Raw genomic sequence first — 20,083 nt, 5'->3', positions numbered from 1 at the left:
TATAAAAACATATCCACTAATTCTAGAAAGATGATGATTATTTGCATTGAGTGATTAAACTTAGAAGTTGGATTGGTTTTTGGATGAGATGAAGCAAAACAAAGTAAGTTCAGCTGGGTTGGTCATCTACACGCACTTATTAAAATCATCAGACTTTATATCTACAGCAGATGAATTGTGTGATATGTAAACTATGTATCAATTAAGCTGTAAAAAACAGGGGTCTGCTGAAGAAACAGCATGAAAGCACTAGGGTAATATTATTATAGGGCCATCTAAGAAGCCTGGTGCCTGGAAGATTAGGGATGATGTAAAAACATAAGTGAGAAAATCCTGATCTTCTTACACAGAGTTGCACACCTTCTGGGACATGGCCTGCCCAGATGAGTCACTTTCCCTCTCTGGAGCCTCTGCAAAGTCATGGGAGGGGCAGGTGTTGAAATCACCCCAGAAGGAATTGATACTGTGGTGTTCTTGGCTCCAAGCATCAGTGACCTGGGCCATGGACGTCAGTGGCACTTTTAATACAAAAGCGGAAGCCAAAACTGCAGCAGAGCAGACAGGAAGTGCTGCTGTACCTAACATGTTTACATAAGAAAAGATCCATCTAAAGCAAAGAAACTGGTCCAGGAAAGGAAACACCATCAAGGTCACTGGGGACACTTTGGGGCCTTAACAGAAACAATTCTAAAGGTCCCTCCTAGACCTGAAAAAGCAGCCTACTGCTTACATGTCAGTGAACTGGGCTATTACTAACGTTATGCTCAGGGAGCCATTCAAGTTTGTCACTGTTCACACTGAATGAGGAGGAGGGACTGACTATATGTAGAAATACTATTTTATGGAAACATTCATACCAAAAACAATACATATACTGCACAAAAGTATATGTAACCTCTGCCATAGAGTGTTGATTTATTTTGACATGTTAAGACTGGCTATAAAACAGATATTTTATGCAGGTATTACCGTCCAGTAGGACAAGACCTTCTCAGTGGGGCCTCAATAAAAAAAAATCTCCAAATTAATTTATCCTGTCATGACTGATACCAAGCAGGAAAGGGGAAAGTTTTCTTTCCAGTGAGTGAAGATAGTCTTTAATTTTATTGCATATGGAAAAGCAATTTTATAGTAATTAAGTTAATGACAGGGTTCCTTTTTGAAAGATGAGTTGCATTTTGGGGAGTGAGACTTAGAAAACATACAGACATGACTGAAATGCTGTCCCGACTCCTTTTCCCTGACCCTCTGTGCCCATGAAAACCTCATACACCTCACAGTTTGCTGTTGGTGGAAATCTGAGATCACCTGTCAGCCTCTTCATCCTACGGACAAAACAGAGGCCCCAAGGCTTTCCCAGGCACCTGACTGCATGGCCTGCACACCAAAGACAGATCTAGATGAGTCTTGCAGACTCCGTTTCTAAAACCACAAATAGAGTAAACAGTGTTACAGAGAGGTCATTGCCTTGCAAGAGCTTTGCAGCACACCTCAGGGCCTTGTCCTCTGAGGCATTGAGCAAGTAGCCTGAGTCAACAAAAGTGTATGCTAAACCACCCAGTCAAGAAGTAGAGGGCCCCTGGCCGGTTGGCTCAGCGGTAGAGCGTTGTCCCAGCTTGTGGAAGTCCCGGGTTCAATTCTCAGCAGGGCACACAGGAGAAGCACCCATCTGCTTCTCACCCTTCCCCCTCCTCTTCTCTATCTCTCTCTTCCCCTCCTGCAGCCAAGGCTCCACTGGAGCAAAGTTGCTCGGGCACTGAGGATGGCTCCATGGCCTCCGCCTCAGGCGCTAGAATGGCTTCAGTTGCCCTGGTGGGCATGCCAGGTGGATCCCGGTTGGGCACATGTGGGAGTCTGTCTGTCTGCCTCCCCTCTTCTCCCTATGGAAAAGAATAAAAATTTTTTTTAAATTTAAAAATGAAGTAAAAGGTCTCCATTCTCTGAGGCTTTTCTGTTGAATAGCAAGAGAAGCCTTAGGCAAGTTCTCTTTTAAAAAATAAAGAAGGAAGGAGGGAAGAGAGGGAAGAAAGGAAGGGAAGGGAAGGGAAGGGAAGGGAAGGGAGGGAGGGAGGGAGGGAGGGAGGGAGGGAGGGAGGGAGGGAGGGAGGAAGGAAGGGAGGAAGGAAGGAAGGAAAACTCACTACCTACTATCTGTTTTTCCACAGGATCATGTGTTTTTACTGCCAGTATTGAGAAATTCATGGAAGACATGTCAGCAGGAAGTAAAAATTCATGGAGAAGGGTGTGTGTGTTTGCTGTTTCCACACATTAACAGCATGATTTTTTTTCTACACAAAAAGAAAAAAAGAGAAGAAAAAGAAAACCACCCACATTTTAATTTAGCATGAACCAATTTTCAGAGCATGGAAATTCACTTTCATTCCCAGAATCGGCACGTGTGCAATTAGCAATGCAGTGTATATACAAGAAGCCATGCTGTTAACAGTTTCTATCAAGTAATTTGGTGTTATTTACAAAAGGAAGAGATTCTTGCCTCCAGAGGGAACAGAAGGAGACGGACTGATGAAATCACAGGGAAACACTAAAATTACTAAATCCACAACAGCTCGCCTTATTTTTCTTGGACCCAAACTGTCAGGGTATAAACACTATTTGTTTCTTTTTAAAAAACATCTATAGTTTTGCTGTAAATAATAACAGTGTATAAATTCTAACAGAAAACTAGAATAAATGTTGATAAGGCACTGCCTCTTACACCACAAACAGATACTGCAAATGCATTTAACATAATAGCGGTCTCAAGGGACTTCACCCTACCAGAGGAGGGCGGGGTTCTTGAAGCGGGGGAAACTTCACTGATTCTTGTATATTAGCAATTATAATGTTTGTATATGCAAAACTGCTAGCTTGATTTAAAAAAAAAAAAAAACACTTTAAAATCTGCCGCAAATTTAAATAATTCCCAAAATGAGGAATTCTGTAGTTCTGTGAAAAAAAATTTTTTCTCCAGAATACTAATATTTTGATGCATGTGTATCACCTTATTTTGATTAAATCTTTTCCAATTTTGCAAACACTACAGTATACTGCAACACAGAAGATTTTATCTGTAAACACAAAGCCCTTCATCTAATATTTGTTGCTATTGCCAATTTTTCAATGAAATGACCTAAAAATGAAAAAAAAAATGAAATAACCTATTCAGTAGTTGCTTTAGGGGGAGGGGGTACTCTCTGTTAGTGCTTAAAAGGGGGTGATGCTTGCTGCTTTAGAGGTGGATGGTGCTCAGAAGAGGTCCCAGTCAGGGGTGTTTGAACTGAACTGAACAGAAATCCTTAGCTGGTAGAATGGCAGCACGCTGTAAAATTATTACTGTATCTTGTACTGGCTATAAGATGTAGACATCTTTCAGTAAGCCAATCATTTGTAACCATTCTAGCAGTGTCATATTAGGTTAATAAGGCTGCTGTGTTTTAAAGGGCATTTTTATTTGGGTTTTGGTGAAATTCTTTAATTTGTTGATTATATTCATATAAAATCAGCATTCATTGACACATAGTTCTAATGACATTATGTATGAAAAACCATACACTGGATGACCTAGTCGATTATTTAAGCATAAAATAAATTGTGTTAAACTCTTCATCTACTTGTGCTCCACAGTGTCCTTGTGTTCTCTAGCAAAAGGTAATTAATTGCCCTTTGGGCACACTGATTCTCTTCACTGTTCCTTCCTGCCTCTGCCTCTGTGGCCGCTAAAGAGATAGTCCCCTAATGTTCAGATCTGCCCTGCAGATTCCCAGCCTACACAAGTTCTGAGCATTGCACGGAGGAGCCACAAATTAAAGATGATCTGACAGTTGATCTTGGCCCACATCTGGGTTGAGCTGCTCCCTAAAAAGTGGGGGTTGGGGCTGTGAGAGCCGGCATGTCCAGAAGCTTGTGACCTGGCGCCTCCAGGAACCATTCCACTTGCCCCTGCTTTTAGCCCACAAAGCAATTGTTTAATTGGCATTCATCATCAGTGCTTATAAGTTAGGAGATTTCCCATAGTAACCCAAACTTCTAACTTCTCTTGAAAAGCAAGATTGAGCAACAACTGTCCTTACTGCAGAAGACGACAGCCTGCTGGGGCCAGCTGCCCCTGCCAGCAGGTGCACGGTGTCCAGGCACCGCAAGCAGTCTCACATCTGTGTGCCCTGACTAACCAGCCTGGTAGGTGTGGGAGTTTGCAGTGGGACACGACATGGTAAGTCCAACAGGGGCAGAGGCTGTGGCTGTTTTAATATGTATCCTAGCCCAGAGCCTGGCACATAGTAATGGCAGCAGTGGCACTTGTTGTCATCATCACTAAAATTGGAATGCTCGCTATATGCCAGACTCTATATTAAGTATATTGCATTTACTAAATCACTTAGTCTCATAACCACTTCATGGTGGTAGGTACTACTGTCTTTGGTAGTAATAGTCTCCACATAAATATTAAATGGGTGCTTAGAACCATTTGGCAATGTCATATATCGCCTACCCATTAAAGATTATTGCCAAATGGAATGAGTTGTTCCCAGTAAGGATTCAATATCAATGCAGAACACGAGGATAGACCATCTACTTTGCATAAGGAATGGGGCTAGACCCAAAATCCTCCTCCAACAACCCCCCATGCCACCCCACCCACTGAAAGGTTTTATAAAACTTGCCCTAAAAGCCTCTGTAAAGCCAGGTCAGAATAATCCAGGTGTCCTAACTTCCCGTCTAAGAGTTAGGAATTTCTGACTCACCGTCCTTGACAAAGGTATTCATCTTGAACTAAACAATCAATGAAGTGTACTTGTCTGGGTATTAAATGGTGGTTATGTTTACATATCTGAAAATTTGACTTTAGTGATATATGATAGGCTAAACTTATAGTCAAGCAAAAGTTCATAAATTTAGTCAAAAGAAGTAGCCAAAATAGGATGATCAAGATTTTATTTGCATATGTGTGTATATGTATATATGTGTAAGCATGGATTTAACTGGGGGCATACATTATATAGTCTTAATATAGTCGTCAACCTGCCAGCTTATAAAATGTATGTAAGCTTTTCCTTGATTGACATCGCTATGAAAAAAATGTACTGTGATAATAGATTCCCAATAATCCCGTTTTTCAGTTTTACAATCCTACCAAATTTCTGAGTTTGTTAAGTTAAAATGTATTATCACTGTTAAGTTGCCAAGTTACACCAATATATTGCGCAGGGTCATTCCACCATTTCTAAGAGGGACCTGCTTTGGTGAGCATAAGAACAGCCTGCCTCCCTCCTCTATAAATAAACTCTGCCATGGCATCTTGCTGTTCCAACATGTTCATTTGGTACCTTCCTGGGTTCCATCAGGACCGAGGTTTTTCTCCAGGAAAAATAAACAAAAAAAGTTGTTGCTTGCCTTCAGGAGCGTCAGGTCACAACAGGGATATGTGAGAAGGCCAGCAATATAAATCACAGGAGTGATCATTCATCCCTTGACTCAGCAACCGTGCACCAATACAAAATAGATAATGGAACGGACTCCAGCTAGAATCCTTAGTAGTTAAAGAGCTTCCAAATAGATCAAAATGAAATTTACCATTATATCTGCTACCCTCAGTGACTGGTAGTCAGGAGTAATATGTACGACTAGATGATCCTGCAGTGGAAAACTTTATTCTTCCTTCCTTGGTGTTTTCTGAGTTAAGGAATAAATACCCAACAGGTTACATTTCCACAGGAAATCCTGATACTCCTCACCAATTCCGAAAGAGCTCCAAAGCAAAGTAGAAATGAACATACCGAGAGGATCAGAAGGCTGTGGGGAGAAACACGAGGCAGGCCACGGGAGGCACCCTGGAAGCAAGAACTATCAGGACTTTTTCTCCAGAGCCGCCTTAAAACATCCCCTCGATACCCCAGAGAAATAGGTGATCTCCCTGCCTCGTTTCCCATACATCCTCAACCGCCACTTCTCTTCTGAAATCTAACTCAAGCAATGGCATCATTCTGAGGGCTGGGAAGAAATGGTGATTTTCTGGCTCTTCAAAAACAGTTCCAGCATGTGAGGCATACCACATGTCCTCTTACTAGACTCTACTCCCTGGGGGCAGGGACGTTGTTCTGTTACCTGCTGCATCCACAGTACCTAGAGTACTGCCTGACATTTAGTATGTAGGTGCTCAGTGAGTATTTGCTGAGTCCATGAATAAATGACTCAAACGTCAGAGGGCAATGAACGGGAACTGTTACTCTGCACCATTTTCTTTACAGGCTCAAGCAAGTTGGAAATAGAAGGAAAGCATGGCTTTGGATTCTTGTTACTTCATTCACTGAGGACTGATTCTGCCGCCATCTTCCACTAGCCCTTTCCACAGGCACAAACCCCTTGCTGGCCACGTCTCAAATTGAGCTTGGATATCCAATGTCGCCCGAGCAAGCAGCATACTAGTCATGCTGCTGAAGTAGGCATCTTTTCCATAGCCGTGGGCTGCAATCCCCATTATCATCATCACTGACGTGTCACTGAGAAAACACACAAGAGTGTGGAGAACTCAACATGAACTCTAATCTCTATGAAAAAGTCAGATTGGTCTCTCCTCTCCTTCAGGCATGATATCCAAATTTTTTAAAACCCTGGCTACTTCAAAATTTTCACCTCAGTGTTGCAAAGGACTCAGTGTTGGGTTGGTAAGGGACCAGAGGTACAGAAATTACATCCTAGAAACCCCTGGGTCACATCCAGCCTGCAGAAATGTTTTGTTTAGACCACACAAAGTAAAAAAAAAAGACAGCCAACATTTTTTTAAAATCAGGAGATTTTAAGTGAAAAGTGAATTTTGATTTCTCTTTAAAATCTAAAGAAGTGACAATGTGGTTTCTGAAATTTCTTATAATAAGAACATCTTGGAACAAACTGCGCCTGCCACGCTTGGACAAGTGTTTTATTGTTCACTATTGTCCCTCCTCTTCCTGTTACCTCTAAAACCCAATCTACTTTATTCATTTTAATTCCAGGTTTCTGTTAGATCTGATTGGAAAGAAAGAAAAGGCAAAATGATGAGATTGTGCTTAAATTCTTCCTTTCTACAGCAAAGCAAAACAACTACCTCATTTTCAAGTCCTGTCTCAGTGCCAAACAGAAGATGGAATAAAGTGAGAGAGAAGAGAAATATGACCATGTGGTTTTTCAAACCCATCCATCCACCCATCCACCCACCCATCCACCCATCCACCCATCCACTCATCCACTCATCCACCCATCCACCCATCCATCCACCCATCCACCCATCCACCCATCCACTCATCCACCCATCCACCCATCCATCCACCCATCCATCCACCCATCCACCCATCCACCCATCCATTCACCCACCCATCCATCCATCTCATTCAACATGCATTCAGTGCCTGCCACTTGTCATGTACTCTCCTAAGCAATGAATACGTCTGAGTCCTGCCCACCACCTTCAGAATGAGAACACAACCAGCCTCTGTGTGAAGTCTACGTCTAAAGCTCCTTGGAAAGGGTACTACAGCAGCACCTCTTCAGCTGTCAGCTGTACAGGAACAGCCAACTCTATGGCTGCTGAATAGAACCATTACACTCATGATTGAGACTCAAGGCCTGACAAAAGTATCAATTTTGGGAAAAAAAACTTTTAAAACATTTCAAAGCTATTTAAACAATTCTGTAAGAGAATTCAAACCTGTCTTACTTCCAGACATTCCAGATTTAGGTGAAACCAGTTGAAACTTGCACTCATGCTCAGTGTTCTTTACATCAAGTCCCTTGTAATTCTGCCCTCTTCACAAAGCCTGCCCTCCAGGCGCCAACCCACACTGGCCACTAATATAAATGGAATGACCCAGGATGCAGCCCTCCAGTCTTCATCCTTGACGGTTTCTCTGGATCTCGTTCTTCAAGAACAAGAACTGTGTCTTCGCGGTCCCAAGAGCAGAGCTGGGTGCACAGCAGGTAAAATAAATATTCAGCCTGACCAGGTGGTGGCACAGTGGATAGAGTGTCAGACTGGGAAGCAGAAGACCCAGGTTCAAAACCTTGAGGTTGCTGGCTTGAGCCCAGTGGTCACTGGCTTGAAGCCCAAGGTCTCTGCATTGAGCCCAAGGTTGTTGGCTTGAACAAAGGGTCACTGGCTTTGCTGTAGTATCCCGGTCAAGGCACATATGAGAAAGCAGTCAATGAACAACTAAGGAGACTAAGGAGCCGCAACAAAGAATTGATGCTTCTCATCTCCCTCTCTTCCTATCTGTCCCTAGCTCTGTCTCTCTGTCACAATAAATAAATAAATTAATTAATTAATTTAAAAAAATCAGCTTCAGCCATGGCCAATTGGCTCAGTGGTAGAGTGTGAGCTCAACATGTTTATGTCCCAGGGTCAATTCTAGTCAGGCATACAGAAGTGCCCATCTGCTTCTCCCCCCCTCCCCCCCTCTCTCTTTCTCTCTCTTCCCCTCCTGCAGTCATGGCTCAACTGACTCTAGAATATCAAACCCAGTGCTTAGAATGGCTCCAAGGAGCCTGCCTCAAGCGCTAAAAATAGCTCAGTTGCAAGCATGGCCACAGATGGGGGTTGCCAGGTGGATCCCCGTCAGGGCACATGGGGGAGTCTGTCTCTATCTCCCCTCCTCTCACTTGGAAAGAAACAAAAAGAAAAAGAAAATATTCAGCTTCACATGCCTAATCTATTACTTGTTCTCTATGGTTGTTTTACCAGACTCCAGCTACACTGCAAGATATACCAGTGAGTGAGTCTGGGTACACACCGTCCCCTGGATGTTGGTGCTTGGGTAGAGAAAAGGGCAGCATTAGAACTGCCTCACAGCCTGTCTTGCTAACACTGCTATCAAGGTCAATGTGCCTTGCCTGGGTAAGGCCTAAAGCAAGGAAATAAAGGGTGTCTAAGGAAAAGCCTGTGAACCTTAACCCAATCGAGGCAGGCAGGCAGGCAGATAGATGCTTCAATAGAGAAATGGAGGCTTACATGGATAGATGGATATAGTGAGACAATAGTAGCACGGTAAGCTTTAGAGTAACTCATGCTTCTGGCTATGATAAAACTTAATTCTCCAGTTCCGTAGGCCAAAGTAGTTATACTCTCAAATTTCCGTGGAGACTAGGTCAGTCGTCTAAATTAGGCAAAAGGGTTGTAGTAGACTACATTGTACATAAAACATTGGCTGCCTCTCCCTGGTGACAGAGTTCACTTTCCCGCCCCAGTGCCATCACCTTAGCTGTGCCGCGTGGCTTTGGCCAATGAAAGGGCAGCAGGTGCCCTAAGAGGCAGTGCACTGTCCTCAGGCCCCTGCCCCCTATCTCAACACCCGTGATGTTCCACACGGACCGCTCCCAGGCCTGGTGCTGGAGTGAAGGTGACGTGGAGCGGGGCCACAGTCTACCCACAATGGACATGCAATGTGACCAAGAAATTAACCTTCCCAGTCAACTACCGAGATTCTTCAGTTATTTGTTACTGCAGCATACATAATCCACGAGTGATACTCAGGTTGGGTGGAAGACATTAAGGGGTGGTGTGTACAAGGTAAGCACATTCCCCTTCTAAAGAGTCTGGCTTGTGGGAATACAAACCTAGTTCTGTCAGATTTTCCCAATTTTTAAATGCCAGCAATTAATTTGATTTTTTCCCCCCAGTAATAGTGTGTGGTCAAACAGAACATGACTGTGGGCTACCAGTCTTCAACCACTGGCTCTCGGCATCTGCAGAATAAACGCATACCTGGATCATGCTATCCAAATCTACTGCTGTGTGATTTTTAATTACAGATCACGAAGCTGGTGTGCATAAGCACATAATTTCACTCCGGGTCAGTCTGATGGTTTCTGACCCCTCCACTTCAGTGCAGCTGGGTGGTTCTCTTTGCCCCGTTTGAACGCTCGTGCACCCAGACCTGGTGTGGCCCCTGCCACCTCGGTAACACACCACCACATTTTCTCTCATATTCCAGACCAGTGATGCCGTGTAGGCCATGGACTTATCTTAGTTTGAGAAATTTTTGGTGCCTATCTAAAAATAATTTAAAAATTTTTAAAAATCTGATCTAGAATGTAAACCAACTATGTTACTAAGCATATTCTTTAGTTCTGTTGATTTTTTAAAAAAATATAATAAGGCTTTCTGGAGAAAGAAACAAGGCACAGATTTACAGTCTAGTGCCACTTCCTTATCTGGTCACAGATCGGTGCCACTTCTTTATCTGGTCACAGATCCGTGCTCTCCATAGCACATTGTAGCTTCCTTTCTGTTCCTCAAAAATGCCAACTTCCTCCTCATCTCATTCCCATCCCATTTGTACTTACCCGCTGCGGGGGAAACTCTCATCCCAACAACCTCCCAGAGTCACTGCCAGAGGTACAGAAATTACATCCTAGAAACCCCTGAGTCACATCCAGCCTGCAGAAATGTTTTGTTTAGACCACACAAAGTAAAAAAAAAAGACAGCCAACATTTTTTTAAAATCAGGAGATTTTAAGTGAAAAGTGAATTTTGATTTCTCTTTAAAATCTAAAGAAGTGACAATGTGGTTTCTGAAATTTCTTATAATAAGAACATCTTGGAACAAACTGCGCCTGCCACGCTTGGACAAGTGTTTTATTGTTCACTATTGTCCCTCCTCTTCCTGTTACCTCTAAAACCCAATCTACTTTATTCATTTTAATTCCAGGTTTCTGTTAGATCTGATTGGAAAGAAAGAAAAGGCAAAATGATGAGATTGTGCTTAAATTCTTCCTTTCTACAGCAAAGCAAAACAACTACCTCATTTTCAAGTCCTGTCTCAGTGCCAAACAGAAGATGGAATAAAGTGAGAGAGAAGAGAAATATGACCATGTGGTTTTTCAAACCCATCCATCCACCCATCCACCCACCCATCCACCCATCCACCCATCCACTCATCCACTCATCCACCCATCCACCCATCCATCCACCCATCCACCCATCCACCCATCCACTCATCCACCCATCCACCCATCCATCCACCCATCCATCCACCCATCCACCCATCCACCCATCCATTCACCCACCCATCCATCCATCTCATTCAACATGCATTCAGTGCCTGCCACTTGTCATGTACTCTCCTAAGCAATGAATACGTCTGAGTCCTGCCCACCACCTTCAGAATGAGAACACAACCAGCCTCTGTGTGAAGTCTACGTCTAAAGCTCCTTGGAAAGGGTACTACAGCAGCACCTCTTCAGCTGTCAGCTGTACAGGAACAGCCAACTCTATGGCTGCTGAATAGAACCATTACACTCATGATTGAGACTCAAGGCCTGACAAAAGTATCAATTTTGGGAAAAAAAACTTTTAAAACATTTCAAAGCTATTTAAACAATTCTGTAAGAGAATTCAAACCTGTCTTACTTCCAGACATTCCAGATTTAGGTGAAACCAGTTGAAACTTGCACTCATGCTCAGTGTTCTTTACATCAAGTCCCTTGTAATTCTGCCCTCTTCACAAAGCCTGCCCTCCAGGCGCCAACCCACACTGGCCACTAATATAAATGGAATGACCCAGGATGCAGCCCTCCAGTCTTCATCCTTGACGGTTTCTCTGGATCTCGTTCTTCAAGAACAAGAACTGTGTCTTCGCGGTCCCAAGAGCAGAGCTGGGTGCACAGCAGGTAAAATAAATATTCAGCCTGACCAGGTGGTGGCACAGTGGATAGAGTGTCAGACTGGGAAGCAGAAGACCCAGGTTCAAAACCTTGAGGTTGCTGGCTTGAGCCCAGTGGTCACTGGCTTGAAGCCCAAGGTCTCTGCATTGAGCCCAAGGTTGTTGGCTTGAACAAAGGGTCACTGGCTTTGCTGTAGTATCCCGGTCAAGGCACATATGAGAAAGCAGTCAATGAACAACTAAGGAGACTAAGGAGCCGCAACAAAGAATTGATGCTTCTCATCTCCCTCTCTTCCTATCTGTCCCTAGCTCTGTCTCTCTGTCACAATAAATAAATAAATTAATTAATTTAAAAAAATCAGCTTCAGCCATGGCCAGTTGGCTCAGTGGTAGAGTGTGAGCTCAACATGTTTATGTCCCAGGGTCAATTCCAGTCAGGCATACAGAAGTGCCCATCTGCTTCTCCCCCCGTCCCCCCCTCTCTCTTTCTCTCTCTTCCCCTCCTGCAGTCATGGCTCAACTGACTCTAGAATATCAAACCCAGTGCTTAGAATGGCTCCAAGGAGCCTGCCTCAAGCGCTAAAAATAGCTCAGCTGCAAGCATGGCCACAGATGGGGGTTGCCAGGTGGATCCCCGTCAGGGCACATGGGGGAGTCTGTCTCTATCTCCCCTCCTCTCACTTGGAAAGAAACAAAAAGAAAAAGAAAATATTCAGCTTCACATGCCTAATCTATTACTTGTTCTCTATGGTTGTTTTACCAGACTCCAGCTACGCTGCAAGATATACCAGTGAGTGAGTCTGGGTACACACCGTCCCCTGGATGTTGGTGCTTGGGTAGAGAAAAGGGCAGCATTAGAACTGCCTCACAGCCTGTCTTGCTAACACTGCTATCAAGGTCAATGTGCCTTGCCTGGGTAAGGCCTAAAGCAAGGAAATAAAGGATGTCTAAGGAAAAGCCTGTGAACCTTAACCCAATCGAGGCAGGCAGGCAGGCAGATAGATGCTTCAATAGAGAAATGGAGGCTTACATGGATAGATGGATATAGTGAGACAATAGTAGCACGGTAAGCTTTAGAGTAACTCATGCTTCTGGCTATGATAAAACTTAATTCTCCAGTTCCGTAGGCCAAAGTAGTTATACTCTCAAATTTCCGTGGAGACTAGGTCAGTCGTCTAAATTAGGCAAAAGGGTTGTAGTAGACTACATTGTACATAAAACATTGGCTGCCTCTCCCTGGTGACAGAGTTCACTTTCCCGCCCCAGTGCCATCACCTTAGCTGTGCCGCGTGGCTTTGGCCAATGAAAGGGCAGCAGGTGCCCTAAGAGGCAGTGCACTGTCCTCAGGCCCCTGCCCCCTATCTCAACACCCGTGATGTTCCACACGGACCGCTCCCAGGCCTGGTGCTGGAGTGAAGGTGACGTGGAGCGGGGCCACAGTCTACCCACAATGGACATGCAATGTGACCAAGAAATTAACCTTCCCAGTCAACTACCGAGATTCTTCAGTTATTTGTTACTGCAGCATACATAATCCACGAGTGATACTCAGGTTGGGTGGAAGACATTAAGGGGTGGTGTGTACAAGGTAAGCACATTCCCCTTCTAAAGAGTCTGGCTTGTGGGAATACAAACCTAGTTCTGTCAGATTTTCCCAATTTTTAAATGCCAGCAATTAATTTGATTTTTTCCCCCCAGTAATAGTGTGTGGGTCAAACAGAACATGACTGTGGGCTACCAGTCTTCAACCACTGGCTCTCGGCATCTGCAGAATAAACGCATACCTGGATCATGCTATCCAAATCTACTGCTGTGTGATTTTTAATTACAGATCACGAAGCTGGTGTGCATAAGCACATAATTTCACTCCGGGTCAGTCTGATGGTTTCTGACCCTCCACTTCAGTGCAGCTGGGTGGTTCTCTTTGCCCCGTTTGAACGCTCGTGCACCCAGACCTGGTGTGGCCCCTGCCACCTCGGTAACACACCACCACATTTTCTCTCATATTCCAGACCAGTGATGCCGTGTAGGCCATGGACTTATCTTAGTTTGAGAAATTTTTGGTGCCTATCTAAAAATAATTTAAAAATTTTTAAAAATCTGATCTAGAATGTAAACCAACTATGTTACTAAGCATATTCTTTAGTTCTGTTGATTTTTTAAAAAAATATAATAAGGCTTTCTGGAGAAAGAAACAGGGCACAGATTTACAGTCTAGTGCCACTTCCTTATCTGGTCACAGATCGGTGCCACTTCTTTATCTGGTCACAGATCCGTGCTCTCCATAGCACATTGTAGCTTCCTTTCTGTTCCTCAAAAATGCCAACTTCCTCCTCATCTCATTCCCATCCCATTTGTACTTACCCGCTGCGGGGGAAACTCTCATCCCAACAACCTCCCAGAGTCACTGCCTCAGGCTCTCCGCACACCCTCTTTAAGTGTCCTGAGCCCTCCTTCACCCAGGGTCCTGTCACACCACCATGATATTCCCTTCATAGCACTTAGCACTACACTATACCTTCGTGTTTATAGGTACCCTAGATTCTGTCCTCCTTACTCATTGTTATACCCGAGGAGTCTAGCACATGCCTGGTACCAGTAGGTACAAAACATACTTGATGAAGAAGTATATTCATTTCACATTGGTTAAACAAATAATTCAGGGGTGAGAAGAAAGTACAGAATACATAACTGAATGCTGCAAATGTCAAGGAAAACAGCAACATCTTCAGTGACTCATTGCAAAGTATCAGAAAGACGACAGCTTGCCTTTGAAGGATGCTATGCTTCCACCCCCAGGGAAGACTTGCTGAGAATAGCTTTATAATGCATCTCCTCCTCCACAGCACTTCATAAAAGCTTTGCTACTGTCAGGTATCATTGTGGTGTTTTCCATCTTGTGCCAAGGACACGGGATGGGAAGGTGGTTAAAGTTACCTGGTATGTGTCACAACGTCTTCAACTGGCTCTTTGAATCACCCAAACACAGCACCACCCTCCCAAATCGGCATTCTGAAAATGAGCCATCTTTCCTGATGAAACAAAAATCTTTCCCATGCGACAGTAACAGAAAGAGCTGCTCAGAGAGCCTGAGTGACTACATTGTGTAGCTGAGCAGCTGGCTGGGCCGACTGTAGCTGGAATCTAAATTCTCCTTTGTCTTCACAAGGGTCAAAGGCAGAGGCCACAGGGCCTGGTGCAAGACCTTAAAGAGCAGAAGGGGCTGGAGAACTTGAGGGCACTTGCCCCAGCTAAAACCACAATGGTTAGTTAGTCCTAACAGAATATTAGGAATGCAAGCTCCGAATTGTCAACTCTTGATTTTTCTAGAATACTGGAAATCTGTAGAAGGGGTGGAAGTGGGGTATGATTGCATATGAGTATGGGTCTACATCAAAGTCAACTGAAATGTTATTTATTTAGTTTATACTATGTCCAAGTCACTGTCCTAATAGATAATCGATCAGATAGGTCAGGGGTCCCCAAACTTTTTACACAGGGGGCCAGTTCACTGTCCCTCAGACCATTGGAGGGCCAGACTATAAAAAAAAACTATGAACAAATCCCTATGCACACTGCACAGATCTTATTTTAAAGTAAAAAAAACAAAATGGGAACAAATACAATATTTAAAATAAAGAACAAGTAAATTTAAATCAACCAACTGACCAGTATTTCAATGGGAACTATGCTCCTCTCACTGACCACCAATGAAAGAGGTGCCCCTTCCGGAAGTGCGGCGGGGGGCCGGATAAATGGCCTCAGGGGGCCGCATGTGGCCCATGGGCCGTAGTTTGGGGACCCCTGAGATAGATAGATGATAGATAGATAGATAGATAGATAGATAGATAGATAGATATCCTAGACATAGCTATTTATCAAAAAACAAAACAAGAGCTGGGACCCATAGACCCCCCAAAAAAAGAGATGCTCAGAGAATGCTGAGGTCGCCAGTTCAAAACCCTGGGCTTGCCTGGTCAAGGCACATATGGGAGTTGATGCTTCCTGCTCCCCCCCCCCTCTTCTCTCTCTAAAATGAATAAAGTCATATTAAAAAAAAAAAAGAAAGCCAATGAAGTTTTAAAAAAACATTTGTTTTGGTAAGAAGTTGAGAAGAAAGAACAGGTGGCAAGGGTGGAAAGAGAAACTCACAACGGAGAGCCACGCGTGCCACGCGACCCCATGTGGGTCCCAGTAAGCACTTGAGCTCGCTGTACACCTCACTCTAGATCGCAGAAGTGACGACTCAGCCAAAAGTGAGACTCATTTTCAAAAGCAGTCTCAATTTTAGCTATTTAGGACAAGAAGAGACGTTTCTCGTGCACACGTTTGATATCATTTACGTGACGCTGTGCTGGCTACAGGACCTAGGGATGTTGACTTAGCCTTTATATTTTTTCATGTGGAAAATGGGGGTGGGGGGAGTTTTTATCAACCACAAATGGTGGAAATACCTCATCTATATAAAGCACCTCAAAAAAGTCTCTGGCACCGAGTCGAGTGCTCCACAGTGTTACCTATTCCTCAGGAGCTGCGGTGGTGTAAGAGGGTGAAAGGTAAAACAGGAGAGTGCTTTGCTTGGGCCTCCGTGGGTTGTGGGTAGTGGTGGAGGTAGGAGGCCTGTGACAGTCTCTCATGCTCTAGCATGCTACCTGCTGCTCTCCGGAGGTCAGGGACGTACTGTGACAGTCTCTGTAGGAGGTAGGAGGCCTGTGACAGTCTCTCATGCTCTAGCATGCTACCTGCTGCTCTCCGGAGGTCAGGGACGTACTGTGACAGTCTCTGTAGGAGGTAGGAGGCCTGTGACAGTCTCTCATGCTCTAGCATGCTACCTGCTGCTCTCCGGAGGTCAGGGACGTACCCCGTGGGGCTCTGTAGCCCAGCCCCACCCCCAAGGCCTCCAAGGCCTCAGTGCTCAAGGCTCCAGTACCCCCCCTTTCACCCACCCCCTAGACTACTGGTCCTTCATTCCCAGCTAAGACACAATAAGTGAGCGTGCGGCTTGGAAACACCCCCTTTGTCTCCACTGTATTGCCTCAGCCCTCCCCCAAGTTTGTCACTAACTTGTTTTCTAAAGCACACAAGAATCTCTAATCTCAGCCTTGTTTCTCCAAATCCGCTTCCTCTGTTCCAGAAGAAAAGCATTTTTTTGTTGTAGTTCATGAAGGCATAAAATGTGTATGTATTTGGAGTGAGGAATGGAGGTATTGTTCTGGGAAACTTGTACCCAGAGCCTATTTTTTATGGGTTGGGCCCACAATTACACCAACAGATTAAAATAAAAAGATTTTTGATTCTTAGAGGATTTATCCAGCTCAAAATCATCCAGTATAATGCTATATTAAAATTCAGAGCTTGTCAGTCATAAATGAGAGTGAATTTTTTGCAAAAATCCAACAGGATTTTAGAATGGAGCACTGCCTCTTCCATGTACAGTCTGGGCAGGTGTCTAAACCAGGAGCATACTAGTTCCAGGTATGCACGAGAGACCATGCCACACTCAGGTCCTTGATCACAGGCATCAAAGTCAGGGCCACGGTCAGGACTGGTGCTAGGTGTTATCACGAGGACACAGGGAGGCTTTTGAAAGCCATAACCTCGAAGCAAAGCTGAGTTTGGAAAATAAGCAGTTAGGATAAGAGCTAAGTCAGGAAACTGAATTCAGGGTTGGTGTCAAATGCTCTCTCTGTTGCTTGAGCCTATTTCTCTGTCACCTTCGAATGTGGCAGTTTTCATTCCAGGGGCATTTTAAAGGCACCACTTAAATCACACACAAGTCCTGTCTCTCTGTGATCTTGAGCAAATGATCTTAACATGTGTAAATGGAATACTAACCCTACCTTGCAAGGGTATTTGAGGATTCAAGATCATATATGTAAGTCTTTGTCTAGTAATGGCAACTATTACTATTTTTTTAATTAATTTTAATGGGGTGACATTAATAAATCAGGGCACATATGTTCAAAGAAAATATCTTCAGGTTATCTTGTCATTCAATTATGTTGCATACCCATCACCCAAAGTCATATTGTCCTCCATCACCTTCTATCTAGTTTTCTTTGTGCCCCTCCCCTCCCCCCTCTCCCTCTCTCTCCTCCCCCCCCCAGTAACCACCACACTCTTGTCCATGTCTCTTAGTCTCGTTTTTATGTCCCACCTAAGTATGGAATCATGCAGTTCTTAGTGCTTTCTGATTTACTTATTTCACTCCGTATAATGTTATCAATATACCCACATAACTCAAAAACACTGGTACGTAAAGATACATGCAGCCCCGTGTTCATTGCAACTATTACTATTTTAATCACAGAGTTTTAACCAATAATTAAATTACCATGGCTCTAAAAGAGATTGTAAACTGTACGGAGATAGAAAATGAATCATTTTAAAGGTTCCTTGTGCTGTAGTAGCAATGCAGCACAGCTGTATGGTAACAATGCAGCAAGGCTGTACGGTAACAATGCAGCATGGCTGTACGGTAACAATGCAGCAGGGCTGTACGGTAACAATGCAGCAAGGCTGTACGGTAACAATGCAGCATGGCTGTATGGTAACAATGCAGCAGGGCTGTACGGTAACAATGCAGCAAGGTTGTACGGTAACAATGCAGCAGGGCTGTACGGTAACAATGCAGCATGGCTGTACGGTAACAATGCAGCACGGCTGTACGGTAACAATGCAGCAAGGCTGTACGGTAACAATGCAGCAGGGCTGTACGGTAACAATGCAGCAAGGCTGTATGGTAACAATGCAGCACGGCTGTATGGTAACAATGCAGCAAGGCTTTATGGTAACAATGCAATGCAGCAAGGCTGTATGGTAACAATGCAGCACGGTTGTTTGGTAACATAAGGAAGGTGTATGTGAGGAGCGGAGCGGGAGTAAAAACATTGCCTGCCTTAAATATGCTCCCATTATCATTGTTCTGAAAACACTTTGTACTAGACATATGTTTCATATTGTTTATAAAGAAATTAAACTGGTTTTTGTTCTTTTTTCCATGAGAGGAGGGGAGATAGAGAGACAGACTACTGCATGTGCCCCAGCCAGGATATACCTGGCAACCCCCATCTGGGACTCATGCTCAAATCAACTGAGCTATCCTCGGCACCTACGGCCACTGCTCAAACCAGTCAAGCCACCAGCTGTGAGAGAGAAAGAGACAGAAAGTGGGAAGAGGGAGGGGAAGAGAAGCAGATGGTCACTTCTCATGGGTGCCCTGACCAGGAATCGAACCCAGGATGTCCGCACACCGGGCCAACGCTCTATCCACTGAACCAACCAGCCAGGGCCAAATTGTCTTTTTCTAAAAAAAAGGTGATCTTTTCATTCTTAACAAGTTAAAATTTAAAAAGTCTACCTTTACCTCCTCCCCAAAAAAGGGGAAAAAAAGAAATCTGCTTTTGTATTAGAAAATGCATAATGCTTAAGGAACCTCATTACTAAGTTCATTTTCTTGACTTCTAAAAATGAGCTCTGCAGGCCGATATTAAATCAGAGGTATGCTTATTGCCTGTGCTTTAGGGAAAAAAAACCCAAAATGATGTTAAGTACATTTGTATCCCTTTATTTGTCTAAAATCCTAAATGTCCTGTTGTCATGGAAACACATTCCCTGAGCAGCATGTATTAGTTCTGTTTGCATTCTGTGCAAAGAGATTTCTAGTATTTGTCACACTTGCCCAACCCCTATAGAAGAGAGTTGATTATTCAGGATTCAGATCTAATACAAGCATCTGGCATCATCAATTCACTAGCTTGAACTGAAATGGAGTCGAAAAGAGGTATTGGTAGGTACAGAATAATAAAGTGGAGGAGGAGGAGGACAAAAAAAGAGGAATAAAATCAAAGAGGAAGGCTTACATAAGAAGTGCTACAAGATGAGACCATGTATTTCTTCTCTGTACTTTTCTAATGCTTAAAAGGGAGGGTGATCAGTCAGGTTTCTTGGTTGAAAACAAAGGAAATTCACCTGCCTAACGTGAGCCGAAGGAGTTTATTGAAAGGATGTCAATCAGCTCACAGAATCATGAGAAATGTTAGAGCTTTGGAAAACAGGCACAAACCAATAGAAGCTGGGAGGCTAGAATTGCCACAGGGAAGCCTGGTTAGGAAGGCCTGGCAAATGCCAGGAACACTCGGTGCCACCACGGCTGGCAACGTTGTGAAACCCTAACAGTCCTTGCTCTGGGACACTCAATCTAGATACAACACTCTGGGTGGGATGGTCTTACAAGTTGTGTGCTGCTGGCCAGAAGTCAGAAGGATCTGACCTTTTCAACTTCCACAGTCGGTGGTGCAACCCCCACCTCCTACAAGACTCAGCAAACAGGAGGAGGCTTAGATGTTGGGCAGCTGGCCAAATACCAAGACTGCCCCATAGAAGATTTCTTTTATGTCTGTGGTTTATATATTCTTTCTATCTTCAGGAAACACATTAATAGACTAATGAGA

General features: G+C 44.0%; 1 protein-coding gene across 24 annotated transcripts in view; it reads left to right on the top strand.

Moving 5' to 3' along the window:
• Positions 1–3,610, top strand: part of ANK3 (ankyrin 3) — a 755,326-nt gene extending 751,716 nt beyond the window's left edge. For all 24 annotated transcript variants that reach the window (XM_066348428.1, XM_066348429.1, XM_066348430.1 and 21 more), the window contains one exon: positions 2,166–3,610. The gene's annotated coding sequence lies outside the window, so the exon portion shown is untranslated. The remainder of the gene's footprint in view (positions 1–2,165) is intronic.
• The last annotated feature ends 16,473 nt before the right edge of the window (positions 3,611–20,083 follow it).

Source organism: Saccopteryx leptura, chromosome 9 (genome assembly GCF_036850995.1).
Source record: "Saccopteryx leptura isolate mSacLep1 chromosome 9, mSacLep1_pri_phased_curated, whole genome shotgun sequence".
NCBI lineage: Eukaryota > Metazoa > Chordata > Mammalia > Chiroptera > Emballonuridae > Saccopteryx > Saccopteryx leptura.
The sequence above is the reverse complement of the archived record's forward strand: the minus strand, read 5'-3'. Positions and strand labels throughout refer to the sequence as shown.